The sequence below is a fragment of the Ruditapes philippinarum genome, unplaced genomic scaffold (genome assembly GCF_026571515.1).
Source record: "Ruditapes philippinarum isolate M1 unplaced genomic scaffold, ASM2657151v2 ctg1313_1_1_1_1, whole genome shotgun sequence".
NCBI lineage: Eukaryota > Metazoa > Mollusca > Bivalvia > Venerida > Veneridae > Ruditapes > Ruditapes philippinarum.
The window spans coordinates 69,416-93,783 of NW_026855660.1; the positions used below are offsets into that span (position 1 = coordinate 69,416).

A 24,368-nucleotide genomic window follows, 5' to 3' on the forward strand; every position below is an offset into this window, starting at 1 on the left:
AATATATGCAATATAGAAATTTCCTAATGTTAAATTCGTTAAAATATAATTTGATACATTGCTTAATAACCTGTACTAGATTATTGCTAAATATAATTGCCTTCACATGATTTCCTACGATTAAAAAACAACAAATCGACTTTATTATCTTGTTTGTGAAGTGTTAACGGTAATGAACAGATCATTTAATTCACCGTTACGTAAATTCTGAGAAAGTCTTACATTGATTCCTTCCAGACATTATGCCAATATTTAATTACAGATGCATTGCATAGGGAAATGAAGATTTCATCTAATCAGACGGTCGTTAAATAAGAATTCTTTGTCTAGTCCTTGTTTAATTCACCTAGCAATCAATGCGAAATGAAACAGAAATAATGTCAACGTTAACAGAAATGTTAATAACATGGTTCGATTATTGATTAAAACATTTGTGTATTATAATGTTGCATATCTTGTGTTTGTCGTAGTAATATACTATTATGAAATAAAGATTAATGTTTGACGATAAAAAATATTCTCGAACCTACATTTACACGACCGACATATTTTAAAGTCAAATGGCACTGGTTTGTTAAATTATACTGATTTTCCAAACTTTTTGTAAATGACTAAATATTTTTATAACGAAAACTCTGTAAACATGGGAAAGTCATTGTACGCATACACCTTAAAGATTTGCAGTTGAAACGTTATAATGGGCATTATACATGTAGGTTAACCCGATTTGAATACTGATTGATTAATACTTATTACTATCTGAATCACACATTCATATAAATTGATTAAAATTAAAAGAATTAATTAATTAAAAGCGTCTTAAACTGTTTTGTCTTTCATCAACATTATAAAATTTGGAAGTGATGGATCAAGTCGTTTAGCATAATTATTTACAACGATGTCAATTCCATTTCATTTAGTTCCGCCCATTGTTTTTTCTCGTTCAGGGCATTCTTTTATTGGGGGACCATACGCCGCTTTTCATTGAATTGCACTACTGTGTCACATTGGAGGTTCCATGATAACCGCAGTTTAAACACACATCTACGGATGTTTCTAAATTCAAAATTTTACCATTTTCGTGTTTAAATGTTGAATTCTGCTTTAGCCGGTGCTAAGGGGCGTGCACGATAACTTGTACTTTTCAGTACCATCCATGAATAGGGTCAATCAAACCGAGCCTGCAACATTTTACCATGTAAGGCTTTCTTTAGGGATTCTGTTTTTCTCTATTTTAATCATTTTCAATAATACAATGCCCTTTATCATTTTCAAAAAGCATCTATACAAAGAAATGAAACTACTTAATACATGCGTTTTGTTAATTATGATCTCTTCTGTTCACGTGATTTTTAGGCCTCAACATTAGCAAGTTAAACACGTGCATTGACAAAATTATTTATCAATATTATTCATCATTATAACTATTAATAATTTATTAATTCAATCTCTCTTAAACATGAGAGAAAGATATTGAATAATAGATTTATATTCAGAACTGATACCACATTTTCAACAGACTAGTGTTGTAAGAAAATAAATGTGTTTTTCTATAGATATATGTATACTATTTGTCATTAATTACAATTGTTACATAAATCACATAGGCATAATTTTCTGACATTGATATACGTACCTATAAATTAAAGCTTTATATTTGGGAACAAATGTATTTCTAGAAAATTGTTTTTGATTTACTTATTGACGAGAAAAATTGGCAATGTAGCGACCGTGATACCTCAATGTATCCGTAAGAATGAAGGAAGAGGATTTGAGGGTCAAAACGGCACCTAATATGAGCCGATAACAGCAGTAACTACGGCCTTACATGAATTATGAAACAATTGTTACCTATTCATGATTCTACACTCGTTCTTGTAATATGAATCAGAAACACCATGCAGTATCCTGTAAGCATATTGTATCGAACTTTACACAGATATAAACAAGTAAAATATGGGTTCAGAAAGGTCATGGTAGCATTTCACCAGGGCCGGTAAATAAAAATATTACAAAGCTGTTTGATGCATACATCAATCGACATTTGCAATTTATAAATAACAGTGTCCCTTGATGTGTTTAGATTGCGACTCTGTGCTGAGAAACATTAACTTATAAAACATATCAGAGCCATGATATGCTCTTGTAAACACAATAATGTCGAGAAAAGTATTGTTTTTTTTAAAGGATTCTATTTAAAATAATATTTTAGTCTTTCTTCTAATCTTTTCAAAAGGATGTCAATACGTAATCTTACAAATGCATCCATTTGTTCTTTTAATATATTTAAGCCGCTTTAGAAGTGTAAGACTTCATTTTGAACAAAACACACAATCCTATTATTATGAAAACCAAAACAAGCCTGTGTAAGACCTTCTATAGACCTTCTAAAACATCGTAGAGAGGACTTCATAATATTTTAAACTATTAATTTGCGAAACAGATATTTTTAAAGTTCAAACTCTTTTCTAAACAATGATAAAGTTATACGCCACATAATTATCTACGGAATGATAATTTTTCTTTTGCGTGTCAATAAAAAATACAATTCACAAAACATTGAAATTTATAAGGACCTACTCTAAATGCTTGCTTTGTTACAAAACTATTTTTTCAATTTCGTCAAGACAATTTAGTCTTATCTCCGTATACAAATAATGGACTGTACAACTGTCTGATTTCCTTTCAAAAGGGTAGTGTACACCTAATATTGTGAAACAAAGCTAGGTGAACTACTTAAAGGGTAACTGTTTTGCATTGGACAAAACGCATCAGTCTAAAAGCTGTTTCATAACATTGCCGTAAAACATCTGTATTTTCAATCAATCCATTTGTTAACCTCTAAAAACTAGAAAACAGGTTCTTTTAAGGTTTTGAATTTTTCGTTTATCATGATTGGGATAGTGCTGTTGGGACATTATCTTTCTTTATTTGTTATAGCTTTAAAGCGAGGTCAAACGTGTGTTTTTTATTATGGTAAGATTTGGTGACGGGTCTGATGCCTTTATTGTCTAGTATGTTTATGCAAAATCTACGACTTTGCTTTATCGTTTAATAGGGATATATTGATTTATGTCCAAGGCATTAGGATAAACCGTAACAGCGTGTCAGCACTATGTATATATCAATATGACACGTGGTATTGATTCACGGCACAATTATTGGTAACATACGGGTACCCGTCCAAACGAGAACTAGTACGGACGTAATGGTCTTTCAATTCCGTAACACTTTCAATTTTCACAACTGCGCAGATCTTAACAGCCATCCGTCATTGTATTATTTTATTTGGCTCTTCTCAAGGTATGCAACTTATTGAAGTCGACTTTCATTAAAAACCAATATGTCCTTTAATTGAGCAACAGTTTTTGACAATATGATGCTTTATGAATCAGTTTGTTACTTAATTAAAAAGGAAAAGCGAAACACTTATTTTCAAATTACAATAAAGATCAGACACCTGTGTATCAAATAAAGATATAATTTTTAGAAGTTATACAAGTTCATATAATCCATAAAAAACATTTATTTTCATTTTTGCTATTTCAAAAGAGAAATTTTGTCTGACCTTTTCCAACATAAATCATCGTCATCGTCGTCAATTAAAGGAAGCTATATTTAATACAAATAAAGGTCAGTTCCAACAGTCATACAGAATTAATAATATGTATACACATTTTAAATTATTTTCATTATGTATGTCGCAAGTTTGCTTTCCACTTTAGTTTTACTCTTTTTTTTGTAGTCCATTAGAATCACTGATTCTAGCTTATTGAGTTGGAGATCGAATACCGCCTAAGCTGGTGCTGTGGTGCGTGAGAGATGTTGCCACTTTTCCCATTGCCCTTCATAAACAGATTCCATCAAATCGAGCCTTAAATATTTTCATTTAATTTTGTTGATTTCATTGCTTCAGGGTGATCATCACTTTTCTAGAATTTTTTATAGATACATTTTCTGAAAATATATCATTTTATTATACTAGTCCAAGCATCTCTTAACATATTGCAGGTGAGGTTGTTTGAGCCTTAGTGTTGCTTTAAGTTTGTTACACCCGAGGATTCGGCGCCATATAACCTAAATTGTTTTGTTGAAACCAAACTTAAAAAACGTAAATAAACAAAATATGTTTTATACCATGTGTAATGTAATCCACACTTTATTTGTACTTTAATTTTTAATTTACAAAGAAAGCGAAACATATTTCGCCACATTACATGTTTGTCTATAATTTGTCAGTCAGAATATCTTTTTGACAATTATTTACCAGCTTAAAATGTCATAATGTGAATCTAAATCTATGACTTACAACTTTTAGGAAGAATGCTTAAAATAATGTTTTGTGCAGATTTTTTATAAATGTGTATTTTTAATAATACACCTTATCTTTCCTACAATAACATTTCTCTTTTCTTTCCCTATAGCCAGTGTTGTCTTAGAAGAAGATCCGTTCATGTTGTTTATGTACAATGGTTCTCTTAGTTTATACATTCTTTATCATATTTTCTTGTCCTGAAGTGAATTTCAAAATTGAGTATGGCTTCCGAGGAACGACACTTTCATCAACATAGATAAGATCTGGTTTTCATAATTTTGCTCTGTCTGTTTTCAATGAATTGTCTCTAATTAAACTGACATTCATTTAATAGTTTATATTTGATGTAGTATCTTCTGTATATAAAAATGTAAACTCGCGCCAAGGAAAAGGTTGCTTCAATATGTAGATTGAATTATACAAACCTTTTCATCTCCATAACTAATTCAGTTCATATAATTGATCAACAAGATGTCCTTCATTTGATGAAATTATTTAGTGATGATTTAAATATTGCATACAAGAAAACACCTATCATAAAGGCAATGTGCGTAATTAAGAAAATGTTTGTAAGTTTATTATTTCTCTCAGCAAAAGGAAAATACGAAAACATAAAAGATAAAAAATAAACTAATTGTCTTTTAGAATGTTATTTCTGAATATCTTGAAGCTTTTTATCACCATACAGATGTACTCGTACTTCAATTAAGCACATTGACAGCAAATAAATCAACCTTTGGATAAACCCACTTTGCGAATGTCAGCTGAACGATACGAAAAGCGTATTAGAAAAAAATGACTTATATCAATTTATTCTTCTCACATCACAAAGCACTTTTCTCATCTTATCAACGTGATAGACATATTTAAAAGCTGTAATTGCCGCACCAATTTGATATTTTTGAAAACCCCTGAACAGTTAAAGACTTGTCAATATCAAACGGACATTGAAACAGAGGATATTGCATTATTTATATTGAAATTTTATAGATCTGTAATAATCTGTTATAGCTATTATGATTTTTCATAAAAATCAATTTTGTTGAAGAGAGTACAATGCTTTTACACTCGAATGATAACATCATATGCCTTATAGGATCGTTTGTTGTATTTGTACTTTAATCTGATCCTGACAAATTATGCTTACATTTCCTTGTATTATTCATTATTGAAATCTGTATCGCAATGCGGTTATATTGCCTAGTGCGATTTTCATAAATGCATATAGTCTTGAGTTGTGGCTTTTTCCCGTGTTAATTTAATTACGTTTTCCATATCTAAATTCGTTTGTCGCTGAACGCTGTGTTGATAAATATTATCATTCAATCAATTTTATACTTTTACTATGATCATGTATAATAATCATTCCAATGAGAATGCTGATATGTTTAATACTTTTTTAAGTGCAATTTCGATATCTGAAAAGCACTTGCAATGTTTCATGTTTGAACTGACACATTAATGTTAATTCACAATTATCACAGTAAGAGATATTACAGTAAGGAAATAATTCAAGCCAACACGTTGCACGACATTAAATGTACAAAAGAGAAGAAATTTCACCTTTCTGGTCTCTACTTAAGTAAAAGATATGATAAATATATTTTTGTTGTTTCAAAAATGGTACTTTCAAACATGTGAAGTTTTCTTTCTTCAGATGATAAGTATAGCTATTTGCATCAAGTTTTTTCGGACCAAGTCTTACAAGGAAATGTAAACATTATTTGTCAGAATCAGATTAAAGTACAAATACAACAAACGATCCTATAAGGCATATGATGTTTGTATTCGAGTGTAAAAGCATTGTATTCTCTTCAACAAAATTGATTTTTATGAAATATCATAATAACTAGAACAGATTATTACAGATCTACAAGACTCCAATATAAATAATGCAATATACTCTGCTTCAATGTCCGTTTGATATTTACAAGTCTTTAACTGTTTAGGGGTTTACACAAATATCAAATTGGTGCGGCAATTACAGCTTTTAAATATGTCTATCACGTTGATTAAATGTGAAAGGTGTTGTGAGAAGAATAAATTGATATAAGTCACTTTTTCTAATACGCTTTTCGTATCGTTCAGCTGACATTCGGAAAGTCGGTTTATCCAAAGGTTGATTTATTTGCTGTCAATGTGTTTTATTGAAGTACGAGTACAGCTGTATGGTGTAACAAAGCTTCAAGATATTCAGAAATAACATTATGAAAGACAATTTGTTTATTTTTTTTTGTATTGTCCTTTTGCTGATAGAAATAAATAAACTTAAAAAATCTTCTTAACTACGCACATCGCCTTTATGATAGGTGTTTTCTTGAATGCAATATCTAAATCATCACTAAATAATTTTATCAAATGATGGACATCTTGTCGATCATTTATATGAACTAAATTAGTTATGGAGATGAAAAGATTTGTATAATTCAAGCTACATATTGAAGCAACCTTTTCCTTGGCGCGATTTTACATTTTTATATACAGAAGATACAACATCAAATATAAACTATTAAATAAATGTCAGTTTAATAAAGACAATTCATTGACAACAAACAGACCTAAATTATAAGAACCAGATCTTATCTATGTTGATGAAAGTGTCGTTCCTCGGAAGCCATACTCAATTTTGAAATTCACTTCAGGACAAGAAAATATGATAAAGAATGTATAAACTAAGAGAACCATTGTACATAAACAACATGAACGGAGCTTCTTCTAAGACAACACTGGCTATAGGGAAAGAAAAGAGAAATGTTATTGTAGGAAAGATAAATTAATGTTTCTCTCCAAGTGTTTCATAGCACGAAGTCACAATCAAGCACATCAAGGAACGCTGTTATCCATATATTGCGAATGTCCTTTGGTGTATGCATCAAAAAGCTTTATAATATTTCTATTTGCCGGCCCTTATTAAACACTACCATGAGCTTCCTGAACTCATATTTTACTTGTTTCTATCGGTGTAAAGCTCGATACAATTTGCTTACAGGATACTGCATGATGTTTCATGTTACAAGAACGAGTGTAGAATAAAGAATATGTTACAATGATTTCTTGCTTTATGTAAGGCCGTAGTTACTGCTGTTTCCGGCTCTTTTGGTCATATTAGGTGCCGTTTTGACCCTCATATCCTCTTCCTTCATTCTATACCACGAGGTATCACGGTCGGTACGTTGCTAATATTTCTCATCAATAAGTAAATTTCTAGAAATACATTTGTTACATACACGTGAAATTAACTTTATAGGTACGCATATCAATGTCAGAAAATTATGTCTTTGTGATTTATGTGTCAATTGTTGTTAATGACACATATCTTTAGAAAAACACTCTAAAATATTTATTTTCTTCAGTATTGTCTTTACAACACTAGTCTGTTGAAAATGTTGTCTCAATTCTGAATATATATCAATGTTTTTCGCTCATGTTTAAGAGATATCGAATTAATAAATTATTTAAAGTTATAATGATGGAAATAATTTTGTCAATGCACGTGTTAAACTTGTTAATGTTGAGGCCAGAAAATCACGTGAACGAAAAAATCTATTATCAGCACTTAAAACAGCTAGAATGAGGGACCTAAATTTATCCATAGTTAAAGAAACAACATTTCTACGAAATATGCACCTACATTTACTGCGCGCAGTTATAAATTGTTTATTTATTTTAGTAACATGGCGCGGATTAATACGCAAACTCAATTTATCGCTGCCGTCATGAAATGTATTTAGAAAACATAACCTGAATTTTTGTTTAAATTGCGATGATGAAAGAAATAAATGAAAGCATCTGAAAAAATAGCCCCTTAAAATATGTGAAGTTTGATTCCTTCCATTTTCAAATTTGTATTTCATATTCGTTTCTTACAAATATAGAGTTTATTTGACTAATACTGCCTCATATTTCAAAGGTAACATTAAACATCTATAGTAGACAAATTTAATTGTATTTACAATAAAACACATTAAACTTGATCAAGGCAAAGTTATAAATCATATAATGTAAATACATCACGCTGATATGAAGCATAAATATTATATAACTTGTATAGAGGACATCAATATAAAATAATTTACATGAAGCTAATTTTTTAACTAATATAGGAATATCATACATGTATATCAAATCTTAATATTTCTAATAACTTGAGATACAGGGCTGCGTTTCATGGAGAGTCCTAAGTTAATCCTAAATCCTAGGACTTATGACCAACTTTAGGAGAAAATGTTTTTGCACTTAAGACCGTTTCAAGGAACTGTCATATCTTTTGTCTTAAACTTAAGACTTATGACCAATTCGCTCTCCTGAAAAAAGTTACAAAATACAATGGCACGCGCATAATCCCGGATTGGATTTACTATGTAATTGATTATAGCAAGTATAAAAAGTAATGTATTGCCCTCTTATCATGTTGAGTGAAAATATATACCATATTTCACGAAAAACGATAAAATAACCGTTTTATTTAATTTCATAGTAAAAAAATGGTTACGAACCCCCTTGCTTGCTACGCAACTGCAATTGTACAGCGCGCAGTAATATTATTATTTATAGATGCGTCTTGTTTTGCACGCGATATTTGGCGCTACATTGTGACGTCATGTAAACAACTCTTTAAACGTCTGTACAGCGTTAATGACTGAATTAAAGATATTGGTGTTCGGATTTATTTTCTTAGTTAGACCATTATCTATCATTCTAGATAGTTTTCAAAACAAAATTCAACAAAAAGTTGTTTGATTTTGGAGTGGTTTTGACTTAGGACAATCTTAAGATACCTTTAAAACACTCCTAGACTTAGGACTGTTTTTGGTCATAAGTATAGGAGTCATAAGTTAGGACCTTTTTTAAGACTTTCTTTGAAACGCAAAATTGTCACAATTTTTATCTTAAGACAAACTTAAGACTTAGGACTCTCCATGAAACGCAGCCCATTCTGTGGAGACTTTAAAGTAGAAATAAAACAGAATATCAATATCATAGGGTTTTTGTGTTAATACGCATGCAGTCAATTATTTCAACATAGACTTTGAATGACAGCTTGAAAAACAGAAATTCGTTCCCTTTACATCTTTTGTATTCAAAATGTTTAAAGAAAAAGCGGCAAGGGTTATTTCTTTGAAATTGTTATTGAATTCGATGCTATGTACTTCCAGTATTCTCTCCTCCCAAGTACATCTGTTTTGCTTCGATTAATGGTATCTGTTTCTCTATTTACACACTTTACTTCTGAATAGAAATAGACATTTCCAGTGTTAACGGCTGCATGCAAAATGCTTTAGTAGCTATTAGCTTGCTGCACTGGAATGATGTAAAGTCATTGGTTGTTCTTGTTTACATAAAAGAACACATGATTTTGTGTGTTATACTGTTTATGAGACATGCTTAGAAAAATGCGGAGCTTGATTATGAACTGTAAAAACTGGATGGTGAGAAGTATCTAAAATGGGGGGGGGTGTAAATCAACAATTACATGAATCAATTTATAACGTACATTTCATGTTTATTTAGTTGAAGAAAGGGACCCCTTGTCTTTTAAGTTTATGCTGATGTCTGACGTACAACGTTCATTGTAAGTATTTCATTTTTGTTCACAAATCACAATGCCGGTCGCTGCAAATATACCACAGAATCAGAAACAAAGACGCTATGAAAATCTGCTGAAAACATCACTCACTTGTCAATCAGTATGCACTTGATATATTTTAGATAGTGCTGAAGGCATTCAGTAACAGACAATTACCATCCGAAGATTTCAAAGAAGATGCTTTTTCTACATCATATTAAATGCTTCAAGTATAATCGTATTAATATAATTTGTAACCATAATGCCAACATCTTCCACAGACTTTTTTTGACAGAAAAGTTACTAAAAATATGCATTTAGTCCATAGATACGTATCACAATCAGCAACTAGGTACAGTGGCTGTTATTGCATAAGAAAATGAAATTTGCTATCTCGGCTGTAATTGTAATTGTGGGTAATGTGCATAATTTCACAAAGATAATAATACACATAATATACAGGAACAGGTATTTACAGGAATGTATTAGCATCATTATAATTAACATCAGGAAGATTTATTTATACATTTCATTTACATCTTCCTTATTTTTCAACAACATAATTTTGTACAAAAACATCTGTGGACAAGCATACAATTTTCTTATTTTGTGTCTGAACATTTGTTTTCATTTATATTCGCTTGTTGAACTTAATACATTTAATAAAATACAAAATGTTAATTGTTATATATAGAGATTTGTTGATAATGTAAGGATGAATGGGAATCCAAAGACGCAACGTATTAAACACTGAAAACAAAATTGAATAGATGTAAGATTTTGATTATTTTTTAAATCTAATTATAAACACGAAAAAATGGATATAAATCTAGGCAAATGTACAGAAATGAAAACAAAGCATGATTATAATGTCAATAGCAGTTTACGAAAGAGTGAAAAATTGGGAAATACTATAAGATTGTCTTATATTGTCTTGCCAAATTAAACATAGTTCAGACTTTTGAAGTGCGATATATCATTGGAGACGTCAACGGTGGATTATATAATGTTGTCCATGAACAGGCATAGTCTGATTGAGCATGTAATATTCAAATTGTGTGTATTAATGAGCCACAATATTTAATGCATGCTCCCGCAAATGACCCTAGCAACGGCTTTAGTGGAGTATTAAAATGGTAAATTAAGAAATCAGAAACATAATGTGTGATCCATACAGTGCCATTGATGTTTCACTTCCGTTATGTTTTATGACACTCAAATATGTCCACAGCGTCAACACTAAAATTAAAGAATACTGTCTAGTTTTTCAAAAGCAACAGAAAATTCTATATATTAACAAGAAACGTTCAATTTACCACCCTTTTCTCGGAATATGTCATTATTTCTTTGAATGAAATGCACATGTCCATACAGATGTCATTGAAGCAAACAGAAAATTGTTTATTATATTGTATGATATTGTATAGATACAAAACTTTAAATAGACAATCCAAATACTTTTTGAAATAAATATATCATCGGAGTGCTTAACACTTTTGCTTATGTATTTATATTGTATTACACTATTTATTTTAAAACAAAATAATAAAAATACATGTATGATGTTATGAATGATATGTAATATTATTAATTGTTTACGCAAGTTTTAAACAATGTTTATACATTTGATTGCATTGTATAATGTTCTTTAAAGAGAAAATTAAACATTTAATTGTCTTTGGGAAAAGGTTAAATTACACATTATTGTTGCTGTTAAACGTTTCTTGTTAATATATAGAATTTTAAAATAAAAACCTGTGAAAACCTGTTCCATGACTTTGACAATTCTATTACATAACAGTAACAATTTGTACTTAAAAATTATACTATAATTTAAGCTATACAATCTTACTGAGATTCACCCGCTTTATAAGGATCCGAAAAAAAGAATAAATCTATGGTTGCAAAAAGCATACCACACACTTTCCCAAACGCTGGAACTTACCAATATTTGACAATTGGTCCATGCATCAGAATACCGTATGTACGTGAGTATTCACATAACTCATTTACTGGCCATCCCTGACGCCTGGTGACGTTTGTGATGTCTTGAAGTTGATAAGTGTGCACATTTTAAGTATTTCAAATACTGATAAAACAATGGAAACGTATCATTTGGATATTCCTAAAATATTGCCGTAACAATTGTTGATAAATGTCTTAGTTATTTAGGATGAACAGAAATATGATGACTATTTTGTTCTAGTAAAAGTATTATCTGCTATATAATATATTCTAACACTATCGGAAATTTTTCTATATAAACAAAGAAGGCCCGAAGCGTGCATTATTCTACAACAATGCACTCGCCGTTCTTATTATCTCCCTGTGTATTTTCACATTGAGGGCGCCATTTTGTTTGAAAAATCTGATAAATAAAAAACAATTTTTTGTCGAATTTTGTTGTGAAAACTATCTAGAATGAAAAAAATGGTCTTACTAAGAAAATGAATCCGAACACAAATATCTTTAATTCAGTCGTTAACGCTGTACAGACGTTTAAAGTGTTGTTTACGTGACGTCACAATGTAGCGCCAAACAGCACGTGCAAAACAATCAAATCAAGTACGCTATTTCAATGTCGCAAACGAGTTAAGTTTTACATTTATTTCACTTTCAATAATTTGTATTTCGCTTTAAAAATTATAGAGTGAAATAAAATAAACAAACAAAGTTTTATTAACGTTTTCAAAATTCATTATTCTCAAAATGTTTCTACACACAGTAGATTTAACGACATTTTTTTTCAACCCACTGGAACAGCCATTAAAGAACGTTTCTATTGGAAACTCTGATGCGAAAGCAAATTTAACCATCAAACATAAAGTCCAACTTTATAATATTAATTATATTTTTCTTTAGGTGTTAGAATGGAAATAGATATTAATTCTTCGTGCATTGTTGTATAATAATGCACGTTTTTCGTTCAAATGCTTTGTAATTAATCACTCAGGCCTATCGGCCTTCGTGATTATATTACTACGCATTTGAACTCAAACCGTGCATTATTCTACAACAATGCACTCAGAATTGATATATATTTCCTAATTTTATCATCTGCTATATAAATATATGTTATATCGGATAATGTATCTCACACCTGCCAATAATGCTTTCGAGGTTTGTTGTTATGTCTGATACTAAATACTATCAGCAGAAATATTTATCATGTTACAAACCTTCAATTATAGACCAATTGACCTTAATAAGTGGCAGTTCTTGAATAAATGTACTAAAATCGTTTATTGAACTTGTTTTTAATCAAGACCTTTGACCGAGTCACCTATATCGGACATTGACACTTACAGCTTGCCAACATCTGGCCTAAAACTTCACGACAAATCTCTTGACTATGTTCATAATTCTTGCTCCATGGAGGAAACCTGGAAATTATTTCTGCTGGCAGTTCACGGCGCAGCTTTCGTGTGTTTTATTAAAATAAGCTTTATTACAAAAAATAAATAATGTACAAGCTTGTGATAACGACTTTCCTCCAGGATTTAGACCCACACCTTGGACCTTATCTGCAATGAAAATACAAGGCATTTCAAATTTTTCTTAACGTCTGCACATCAAAGATACGCTTACCATTTGGTATAGATATTCGGTGAAAAGTCATATTGTTACGTGTTTTCTAAAAGCTATTACTTGTTTGAAATACTAAACAAATCAAGATATGCCAAGGACATATATTCTCATACCTAAGATGTTAATTTGAATTCAATTGTTACCATTGTGTTCTTGAATATCGATGTCATCTTTTTGCAAAGGACAGTAACTTTCTATTGATTGTATTATTTAATAATGTTTAAGAATCAAATAAAGTCAATTGAATTATTTCCACCGTGTGGAATATTTGCTTGTTATTTCAAGTTTCAAAGTAGGTAAAACATGATTTTATTGCAAACGATATGTTTGCAAGCCTGATATTACCTAACGTAATATTTAACAGTTTAAGAAGGACTATTATATTTTATTTGAAATCCTGTATCATGACACTTTAGAAAACTTGGTATAAAATGTATTTTTTTATTTTTCTAACAACTGGGTACCACATTTCTGCAGTGACTGCTCTGAATCAGTGTTTTATTGATCAAGTGTGAGTAATTTTAATATTGTTTTTCAATTTCTTGAAAATGACATTATACTATGGAAAGTATGCATAGTCAAAAATGCATTTGTTTATTTAACTTCATACTAATAAAATATGTATCACATGCCTGTGCAACTTTTGTAACTCCGTAAAAATGGTATTGAAAGGCCCTGCATATATTTCGACGAGACGTCATTTGCGTTATACAAACATAGCTAATTTGCAATGTTGCGTTGAAACTTATCTTTAAAGCTTTAATTTACATTTTACATATTAAGTATTGTCCTATATGATATGCAGTTGTTTGAATGCCTTTTACACCAAAAATAATTAGTTTACCTTAAAGCAGTTTTGTTTATCAATCAGATAACCTTAAATTAATTCTGAAGATGAAAAGGTTGTGAAAATGAATTTAAATTTAAGTGACATTTAATAAATACAAAATCTGTCGGTTACTTTAACTTCGAAGCACACGGTGGCTAAAGAGTCATTTGTTAAATACCAGCATTCTTCGAGGCTAAGTTTGTTTAAAATTTAAAGATTCAAGTATAAATACTTTTAAGCTATATTTCTCTGGAAAGGCATACAAATCATAGTTTTTTAATTGTAAATCAGCGATACAACGTGTTTTAATTAGATCAGATTCTTACAATTGACAATAAATTAATCTAAAGTGATATTTGGCGTCCTTAGCTATATGGCTAAATATTTATTATTAACTTTTAAAATTATGTTTCCAAGATGTTTACACAATTCTAAATTGTAAAGTGTAAAATATTGTATGGTTTTGCTTATGCAAGAATCATGAGTGTTGTTAGATTATGCATTATTTGAGTTTTAACAAAACTAAATAAGAACCAAAAAGAGGTCAACAAATAACACAGCATACTTGCTTGTTAGAGAAACAGCCCAGCTTAATATAAGATGAAAGAAGCGTGTTTCTAAGTAAGACAAATGTATATCGTGAGTGGTTACCGCTTCCTTAAATTCATGTCTTATCGGTTTTTCGTATAAGATGCTAGTTAATCAACCTTACTAGTCATGGTTAATGGAAACTTGACACTTTAACACTTTTCTTGACTTGAACGCATGATTTATATAATTGAGCGATTGACCCTTCGGAAACTGAATGACTTCTGACAAATGGGATATGAATAATGCTTAGATATAAAGAAATGTTTATTTACATTTTCAAAAAGCCAGCGTTGACCCAAAATAGCGTTTTATGAAATAATGTGCTACTTATGATATAGAAAGCTAATTAAAAAACAAGCATAAACTATACATGTCACAGGTTAAGAAAAATGTTCAGCCTGACGAGGACTCGAAACCGGGACCATTGGAATACCTTACCGCGGCTTAATCGACTGAGCTATTCCACCGCTTACACATTTTTGTCCCTAAAAAGTGACATACTACCCTTCTATATTGAAATTCGTTTTCGAATTTCACAGAGTTACAGAGCAATGTAAATTAAACTTTGAGCTATATTAGTTACGGCCCCACGTTGGGCGCCAAATGTTACAGGGTGAGAAAAATGTGCAGCATGACCGGGACTTGAACCCGGGACTCTCGGAATACCGTTTCGCGGCTCTACCGACTGAGCTTTCCGGCCGCTTACACATCTTCTCCCCTAAATAGTGAGCAGTTTAGAGCCGTGACATACATAAGATCAGAGTTACCTATTTAGTACTGCGGTGCCATAATACCAAAAATATATATTGATGTTGTTCAGATTGGAGGTCATATTTGCTTTTATCAACGGATTATTTGTTAAAAATAATCTCAAAACTAAGTAAGGCCAGTCTTTGGTTGTATGTAAGTTATCACTCCATACTTTGAAAATGATGAAAATCACTGATGTAACGTGATGTTCGCAATTAATCTGTTAGCGAAATTTTGGAAATCCTGTTATCTGCTTTCCTGTCGAAGTTTGGTTCAATTTCAAATTTCTGCTTTATAGTTATAAGCAGGGAACCGGAAAAGAGACTCTAGCGTTTTTTATTTTCTTTTATATTCCATTCACAACTAGTTTGTTTGATAAACTGAAAAAGGAGTCAAATGGTCTAAATGTATAACAAGCATAAGTCAGATATTTGCATAACATCAGATAATTTAACAAACAAATCATAGTAACGAAATACATGATGTATCTATAATCTGTTTTGAAACTAGTCTAATATTTATTTCAACCATAATTTTATTTAAGTTGGAAATGTTGATTTGAAATATTAACGTTATATTTTGTTCAATATAGCAAACATGTTTCAGGATTGGTTTGGGAAATTTTCATAGACGAAGGTACTGCACGCAACTTTGTTTCACCAGTTCCAAGAGCAAGAAAATGACAAATGCTCGTTAGAACTACATACACGTGAATATTTTCTTTTTTAATTTTATATACGAGTATAACATCTCATTTGAATTACCAATGGAGCCTGTGATTCGAGTTTTCAAATTAATTGAGTTGATATATTTTAAGTTTCTTTTTTTCATTCATCTTTACAATGCTGCGTGTAAATATTTATCAAGGGAATTGCTTGAATGTGAGTTTATAGTCTTATTATATTATATTGTTATATATAACCCAAGTATAAAGTGTCTGCACAGGCAATTTAATCATAGCATTGATTGTATCAAATATAGATATTGAGTAAATACAGTTCATATATCAACACATAACCCTGGAACTAAACTTATTCTCAATGAAAGAAGATTGCTGACAGTTAATATGTGTTTAATACCGGCTGTCAAATAATATAATTGAAAACATCGCCGTTATAAATGCTAAGCGTATTGTTTCACATATAATCCTTACTTGGCTTTATTACGCCAAATAAGTAAGTGTCCGTGATAAAATCAATAGGAATTCTTAACTTCAGTTTGACTCAATGTGGTTAAAACAAGCTCAGAAGTTGAGATTTACCGTTTTTGATAGAAATTTTTGCATAGCTTTACATACCTACACAATGTAGACTTACTTCCTGTATTTACGCAAGTTACCCCAAGGCGGAATTGTTATTGTGTTTATCATTTTAACAGTTTTCATTATTGCAAAACATAGGCCACGAAATTACGTTTATACTATTTTGATCTTGCGCCGATTTCAACACAGTGTTATATCTTGACGATGGGTCTATCTAACCGGCTTTCATACATCATGAAACAAAAGTTACCTATTTTTTCGGAAGTGACAAACAGGCGTTTGCTAGTCCCAAATGATTTATGAATCAGCGATAAAAAAACAAATGACCATTACACTCATTGTAAAAGGATAAAAAAGCGGCCACTGGATCTCAAAACTGATACTTTCCCTGTTGAGCTTTGCCTACAATTCTACATCATTAAGTTATATTTTATTTTTTCCTTTCTTAACCGCTGACACAAATACAAAGTCTTATTTTAACATTATAACTTTTAGTACTCACTTTATTTGTAACGTTAATTTCCAATATGTCAATTACAGTTATTCTTACTGTAAATGCAAGTGTACCACGTGACGAAATTTGCACTGTTACATAAGACATATAATGTTTAAACATTAAAAGTCTGATCAGGTGAAATAAAATGGCCGCCATTTGTTTCCTCGATTCAGCTGATAATTTTTCGATGTTCACATCCAATGGAGCCACTATGACAGCCAGAGAATTTAGCTGTTTGCAACATGAAGTGCTTTTCGCGCCTTACATTTCTTTTGGTTGAATAGTCCAAAATTATTAAATAAAAATATGCATGTGTCAAAATAGAACAAGCGTACAATTAAAGCATGGATCAAAGGAATATTTAACGAGTTTAATCAGTTTAACAGGAAAAATGTGATTGACTATGAAGATGTAGGATATCGTAATTGCACATTGTCAAAAAATCATATACATATACATGTATATGATGGAGGGTTTTTATAAAAGTGGAAGAAGAATATATTCACGCCCGTTTAACTCACAACGAGTGTAAAATGTCCATCGGTAAAAATGTTGTGAGCAACGTCCGTTCCTCGTTGTGAGCACCCATCTAGGACGTGTGACACGATAAACAAGGTGAGTTTTTCATAATTTTTGAAGATAACAGACATTTATGTAAAAATATCGGAATGCAGTTAGCTAGCGATGTGATGTGACAATTTGATGGAAATACCGTGCGACGCTGTCACTCGGGGTAGCTGGAAAACTGGAGACAACTTCTCTCCGGACCAAATATAACACTGAAAACGTCGATTCTGGTGACGTTTTGTGCATTCTAACCTAAAACAGATGCCCACGGTATTTCCATCAAATTGTCACATCAGATCAGAACTGCGGTGCCATTATACCAAACAAATATATATTGATGTTGTTCAGATTGGAGGTCATATTTGTTTATCAACTAATTATTTGTTAAATATAATCTCAAAACTAAGTAATGCCAGTCTTTGGTTGTATGTAAGTTAAGGGACTATAGCGGTTTTTTTAAAAGATATTCCATCCACAACTGGTTTGTTTGATAAACTGAAAAAGGAGTCAAATGGTTTAAATGTATAACAAGCATTAGTCAGATATTCGCATAACATCTGATAATTTAACACACAAATCATAGTAACGAAATACATGATGTAACTATAATCTGTTTTGAAACTAGTCTAATATTTATTTCAACCATAATTTTATGTTGGAAATGTTAATTTGAAATATTAACGTTACATTTTGTTCAATATATCAAACATGTTTCAGGATTGGTTTGGGGAAGAATTTTCATAGACGAAGGTACTGCACACAACTTTGTTTCACAAGTTCCAAGAGCAAGAAAATGACAAATGCTCGTTAGAAATACATACACGTGATTATTTTCTTTTTCAATTTTATTTACGAGTATATCATCTCATTTGAATTACCACTGGAGCATGTGATTCGAGTTTTCAAATTAATTGAGTTGATATATTTTAAGTTTCTTTTTTTTCATTCATCTTTACAATGCTGCGTGTAAATATTTATCAAGGGAATTGCTTGAATGCGAGTTTATGGTCTTATTATAGTATATTGTTATATATAACCCAAGTATAAAGTGTCTGCACAGGCGATTTAATCATAGCATTGATTGTATTAAATATAGATATTGAGTAAATACAGTTCATATATCAACACATAATCCAGGAACTAAACTTATTCTCAATGAATGAAGAGTGCTGACAGTTGTTAAGATGTGTATTTACTGATTGTTCCCTGAATTAAGTCATATATTTGAAAACATCGCCGTTATAAACGCTAAGCGTATTGCTTTACCGTTATAAACGCTAAGCGTATTGCTTTACTTGACTTTATTACGCCAAATAAGTAAGTGTTCGTTATAAAATCAATAGGAATTCGTAATTCTTTACTTCATTTTGACTCATGTGGTAAAAACAAGCTCATAAGTTGTGATTTATCGTTCTTGATAGAAATCTGTGTATTCGTGTCATCGGATAGCTTTATATACTAAACACAATGTAAACTTACTTCCCGTTGAAAATATACTACATGTATTTACACAAGCAATCCCATGGTGGAATTGTTATTATTTACAGTGTCTATCATTTTACAAGTCTGCATTATTGCAAAACATAGGCCATTAACTACTTTTATTTATTATTTGTGTGCATTTTTGCCCCGAATTCAACACAGTTTTACGGCCATTTTTTGACGATGGGTCTATCTAACCGGCTTTCATGCATCATGAATCCAAAGTTACCTATTTTCTCGGAATTGACAAACAAGCGTTTGCTAGTCCCAACGGATTTATAAATCAGTGATAAAAACAAATAACCATTAGACTCAATGTCCGAGATCAATTGTCAAGGAAAAAATTTATTCCCTTTAAAAAGGATCGAAGCAGCGACTCCTTGATTACAATACCGATACTTTCCCGATTGAGCTTAGCATACATTTTACTCCGTTCCGTTAGATTTTAATTTGGATTTAACTCAATACAGGATTGGAGCAGTACCTCTAGACGCTTGCAGAAATCAAAATCACAAAATAGACAAATATCGTTTTTGTTGTTTTTTTTTGTTTTTTTTTTTTTTTTTTGCCAATTTTTACATTTTTCATTCATTATCATACATAAATCGGTGTGAAAAGGTGAATTAGACCTGTTAAAGTTCCTTCCGTTGGGTAAAAAGGCAAGATTTTAGCATTTTATCATTCAAGCGCCTTGTCCGGCATATACCGGAATACGGTATTTAGTGTGGTGTTGCAATCCTTTTCTTAGTCCCACTCTTTTAATTTTCTTCTAATCGCTGACGCAATTACATAGTCTTAATTTTAATGTTAAAACCATTCACTTTATTTGTTATGTTAATTTCCCATGTGCCAATGGGAGTTAATCTTACTGTTAATGCAATTGGGGGCCACGTGGGCGAAAATTTTGTTGGTTTAAAAGGTAAAAAATTTTTTTCAGTAAAAGTTCTGGTCATGTTTGGGTTTATTTTTCTAAAAAAAAAAAAATGGGGCCATTTGTTTTTCCCCTTTCAGTTTATAATTTTTTTGTTGTTCAATCCCAAAGGAGCCCACTATGACAGCAGAAATTTAGCTGTTTGCAAACCAGGGTTTCTTTTGCGCCCTTAAATTTTCTTTTTAAATTTTAAAAATCCCCTAAAAAAAAACCGTTTACATTTGAAAATTATGGAAAATAATTTGTTCCAAAAAATTTAAAGGGGAAAATTAAAAACAAGAAACAAAAAAATATTTTTAAAAAAATTTAGTCAGTTTAAAAGAAAAAGTTTCGGTAAGGGAAATTCCCCAAACATTAAAATTGGGTTTTTGGTATTGTATTGCACAAATTTTCAAAATTTTTACTGTGGGGAAATTTTTTATAAAGGTTTAAAGACGGGAAAATTTTTTGGGAAAGGTCGGCCCCACATAAAGGTTTTTTGTTTTGTAAAAAAACGGGTTATTGTATTGTTTTGAGTAGTAGATGATAGTAGATTTTTTTGGTCAGAATTTAAAAAAAGAAAATTTCAAATAAAAAAACCCAACAATTGTAGTTGAGTTTTTTTAAATCTTGGTTTTTGTTTCAGTTTTGATTAAAATTAAAAAAATTTTAGATCATTTTCCGTTTTTTTTTTCCCCAAAAATGCAAAAAATAACCAAAAGGTATGTGAGGGGCTAAAAATCACCCCTATAAGGGTTTTGTTACCCCTTTAAATAACGTTTTTTTTGTCGGGAAAGATAAAGTTTTCGTTAACCCCTCCAGCTATGTGTTTATTTTATACATTCTGCAAAAAGTTTGCGACTGATATTTTTTCGAATCCTAGCGGGCCGCCGTTTTTTCTTATTTTCTTGAATTCTTTATTTGTTACTTATTTCTGTTAAAGTTAAATTTCTCATAATTTAAATTTCTTTTACTTTTGTACACCCTTTAGTGTGGGGCCTTTTAAAAGGTAGGCGTTTTTTAAACCCTTTTAAAATTTTCATTTTTTTAGTGTAGTTTGAAGTCACTTTTTTGAATTTGGGGGAACCCCGGGAATTTTTTTTCGTAAAAAAGCTGGGCCAAATTTTAATTTTTCCCAAAAAAAAGCGGTTTTTTTGATTTTTAAACAAAAAGTGTAGTTATGTTTTAGTTTCAACCCCCGGAAACCTTAAACCCCTTTTTGAAAAATTTCCCCTTTGGAAAAATTTTAAAGAAACCCCCGTATGCTTCCAAAATTTTCAGATGTAAAAGGGTATAAAAACCCAAATTTTTGTTCCCATTAAAAATCCCTTTTTTAAAGAACAAACTTTTTAAAGGGTTTTCACGCCCCCATATTTGGCCCAAAATATTTCAAAAAAATCAAAAGTTGGAAAAAAAGTACTAAAAATTTTAAAAAAGGTTAAAAAATTCAAGGGTTTCAAATTATATTTTAAAATTTTGTGCGGTTTAAAATGGTTTTGCAGATTTTTTTTACCTTTTTCTACTCGTTTAACAAGTAGGGTTATTTTTGATATGTTGACGACTTTTTGGATTTCATTGGTTGTTAGTGCGTTGCAATATGTAATTTTCTTTTTTGTTGACTTCACAATATTTTATTTAAATACATATAAAAATTTTCATAAAAATTTAAACATGAATTGAAGGGTGCTGTTTTTAAGGTTTATATTTCTTTTTTGTTTTTGCATAAACTTTAATCGATTTTTCGATAATCATTCTATGCTATATCTATTAAATTGTGAAATAACATATATATAAAAAATTAGGACTACAAGTATGCTTGTGATGCGACATATTTTTATAATCCGTAAAATAAATTATACAACATAAATGTATTTCCAGGGCTTATACACTTATACATGTAGCCGATCCTGCAACTTTTTCGCTTAGTTTCTAAATGCGGGTGTTTTCCAGCTAAAAATGGTGCCGCACGATAATATACATAAGCAATAAATTGTGAATAATGAGATATATAAATGTTGGGGTATAAGCAATAATATTTAGATAATAAATGTATCCCAGGATGTTCAAAGATATACATGCATTTTTGAATTTAGTATTTATCACATTGAATAGTACAGTCTGTTTAAATAAAGGTCATACAACACCTTTATTCTGTTGCATGTGTAGAAGTCACAAAAATGTTTACAATAGTTATACCCCCACAACAAAATGTGCGGGGGGGGGGGGCTATAATGGATTCGCTTTGTCGCGTCGGTCTGTCCGTCCGTCGGTCTGTCCGTCTCCATTATCGCGTCCGCTCTATAAATCCTATACCAATTAAAGGATTTTCTTCAAACTTGGCTCAAATGTTCACCTCAACAAGGTTATGTGCAGAACCTATGCTGCTATTGTGTCAGCTCAAGATCAAGGTCACAATTGAAGGTCAAATATCAAACAATCAAATGTTAGACATTATGTCATGTCCGCTTTGTAAGTCCTATACTAATTGAAAGACTTTCTTCAATCTTGGCTCAAATGTTCACCTCAACAAGGTAATGTGCAGAACCCATGTTACCCTTTTGCCGGCTTAAGGTCAAGGTCACACTTGAAGGTCAAAAATTGACTTAGAAAATAATATTCTTAAATTTCAACATGTATTCTACAACTGGAAAAGGTATTTGCCTGAAACTTAAAATATGTATGAAGTGTCACAATTAAGATATATTGAATATATCTGAAACAAGAACAGGTATTTGCTTGAAACTTTAATAATATATAAGGTGTCACAAGTAAGATATGCAGGTCAAGTTTCATAACTCTGTATTGCATTTTGACAAAGTTATGTCCCTTTTTAAGTATTTAAATTTACATAAATCAATACTACACAATATGTCGTGTCCGCTCTATAAATTCTATACTAATGAAAAGATTTTCTTCAAACTTGACTCAAATGTTCACCCCAACTGGGCAATGTGCAGAACCCATGTTACCTTTGTGCCAGCTAAGGTCAAGGCCACACTTGAAGGTCAAAAATTGACTTAGAAAATGTTCTGAAATTTTAACATGTACTTGAATATTTCTAAAACTAGAACAGATAATCATTTGAAACTTCAAATATACGAAGTATCGCAAGTAAGATATGCAGGTCAAGTTTCATAACTAAAAATGTGTGTAGGGGGATAACTTTGTATTGTATATTGACAAAGTTAAGTTCTTTTTTATGTCTTTAAATTTATTTACTATAATATTTCTTAAACCGGAACAGATATTTACTTGAAACTTATAATTTATATGAATGGTTACAAGCAAGCTCAGATGACGAAACTTCTACAATTCCATTGAATTATGACACAAGTTATGCCCCTTTTAGGCTTAGTAAATATTCTGATATAACCATTGATACTTAATTGTTTCTGAAACTATATAATATATGAAGGGTCGCAAGTAAGCTCAGTATGCAAAGTTTTCCACTTTTAATTACATTTTGACATAATTATGCTATTTTTTAACTGCGCTGCTTTTGTTTGTTTTAGTACATTGGGAAAATGAAAGGTCATTTTGTAACTGTTTCGACATGATTTGACAATATATATTTATACTATTACCTATACAATTTGTCTTTTTTCCCTCAGAGATAATTTCTTTTTATGTATATGTATTTGTACCACTAAAGTTATTCCCTTAACCGCCTTTCCAAGTAACATTGGTGGCGGTATGAATCGCATCCAGCGATAGTTCTAGTTTTATCAGTATTACCTAGTTAAGCATTGTCCTAGCTGACTTTATAATAAATGCATACCTTACTTATGTTATAATATCAGTTTTACTTGCAAAAACGTTTGAGTCACTTTATTCTTAAGTCTTGACAAAGGAAGCACAAAGAACGAAAAAGAAAAGTAAACGAATGAACGTTTGTCTATGAAAATTTATGTTCATAAAAATTACAGTTCTGCTAATAGTGACATGTTTTATATTCAGCTTGCTTTATACTAATATATATTTTGTTCCTTAAATAACTTCAATGGACTATGGTA

General features: G+C 30.9%; 1 long non-coding RNA gene across 1 annotated transcript; it reads right to left on the minus strand.

Moving 5' to 3' along the window:
- Positions 1 to 8,620: 8,620 nt before the first annotated feature.
- Positions 8,621 to 9,249, minus strand: LOC132744055 (uncharacterized). The gene is made up of 2 exons (XR_009627649.1): positions 9,158 to 9,249; positions 8,621 to 9,013 (listed from the first exon to the last, which is right to left on the minus strand). It is a non-coding gene; the product is annotated as an uncharacterized LOC132744055 (long non-coding RNA).
- Between the last annotated feature and the right edge of the window lie 15,119 nt (positions 9,250 to 24,368).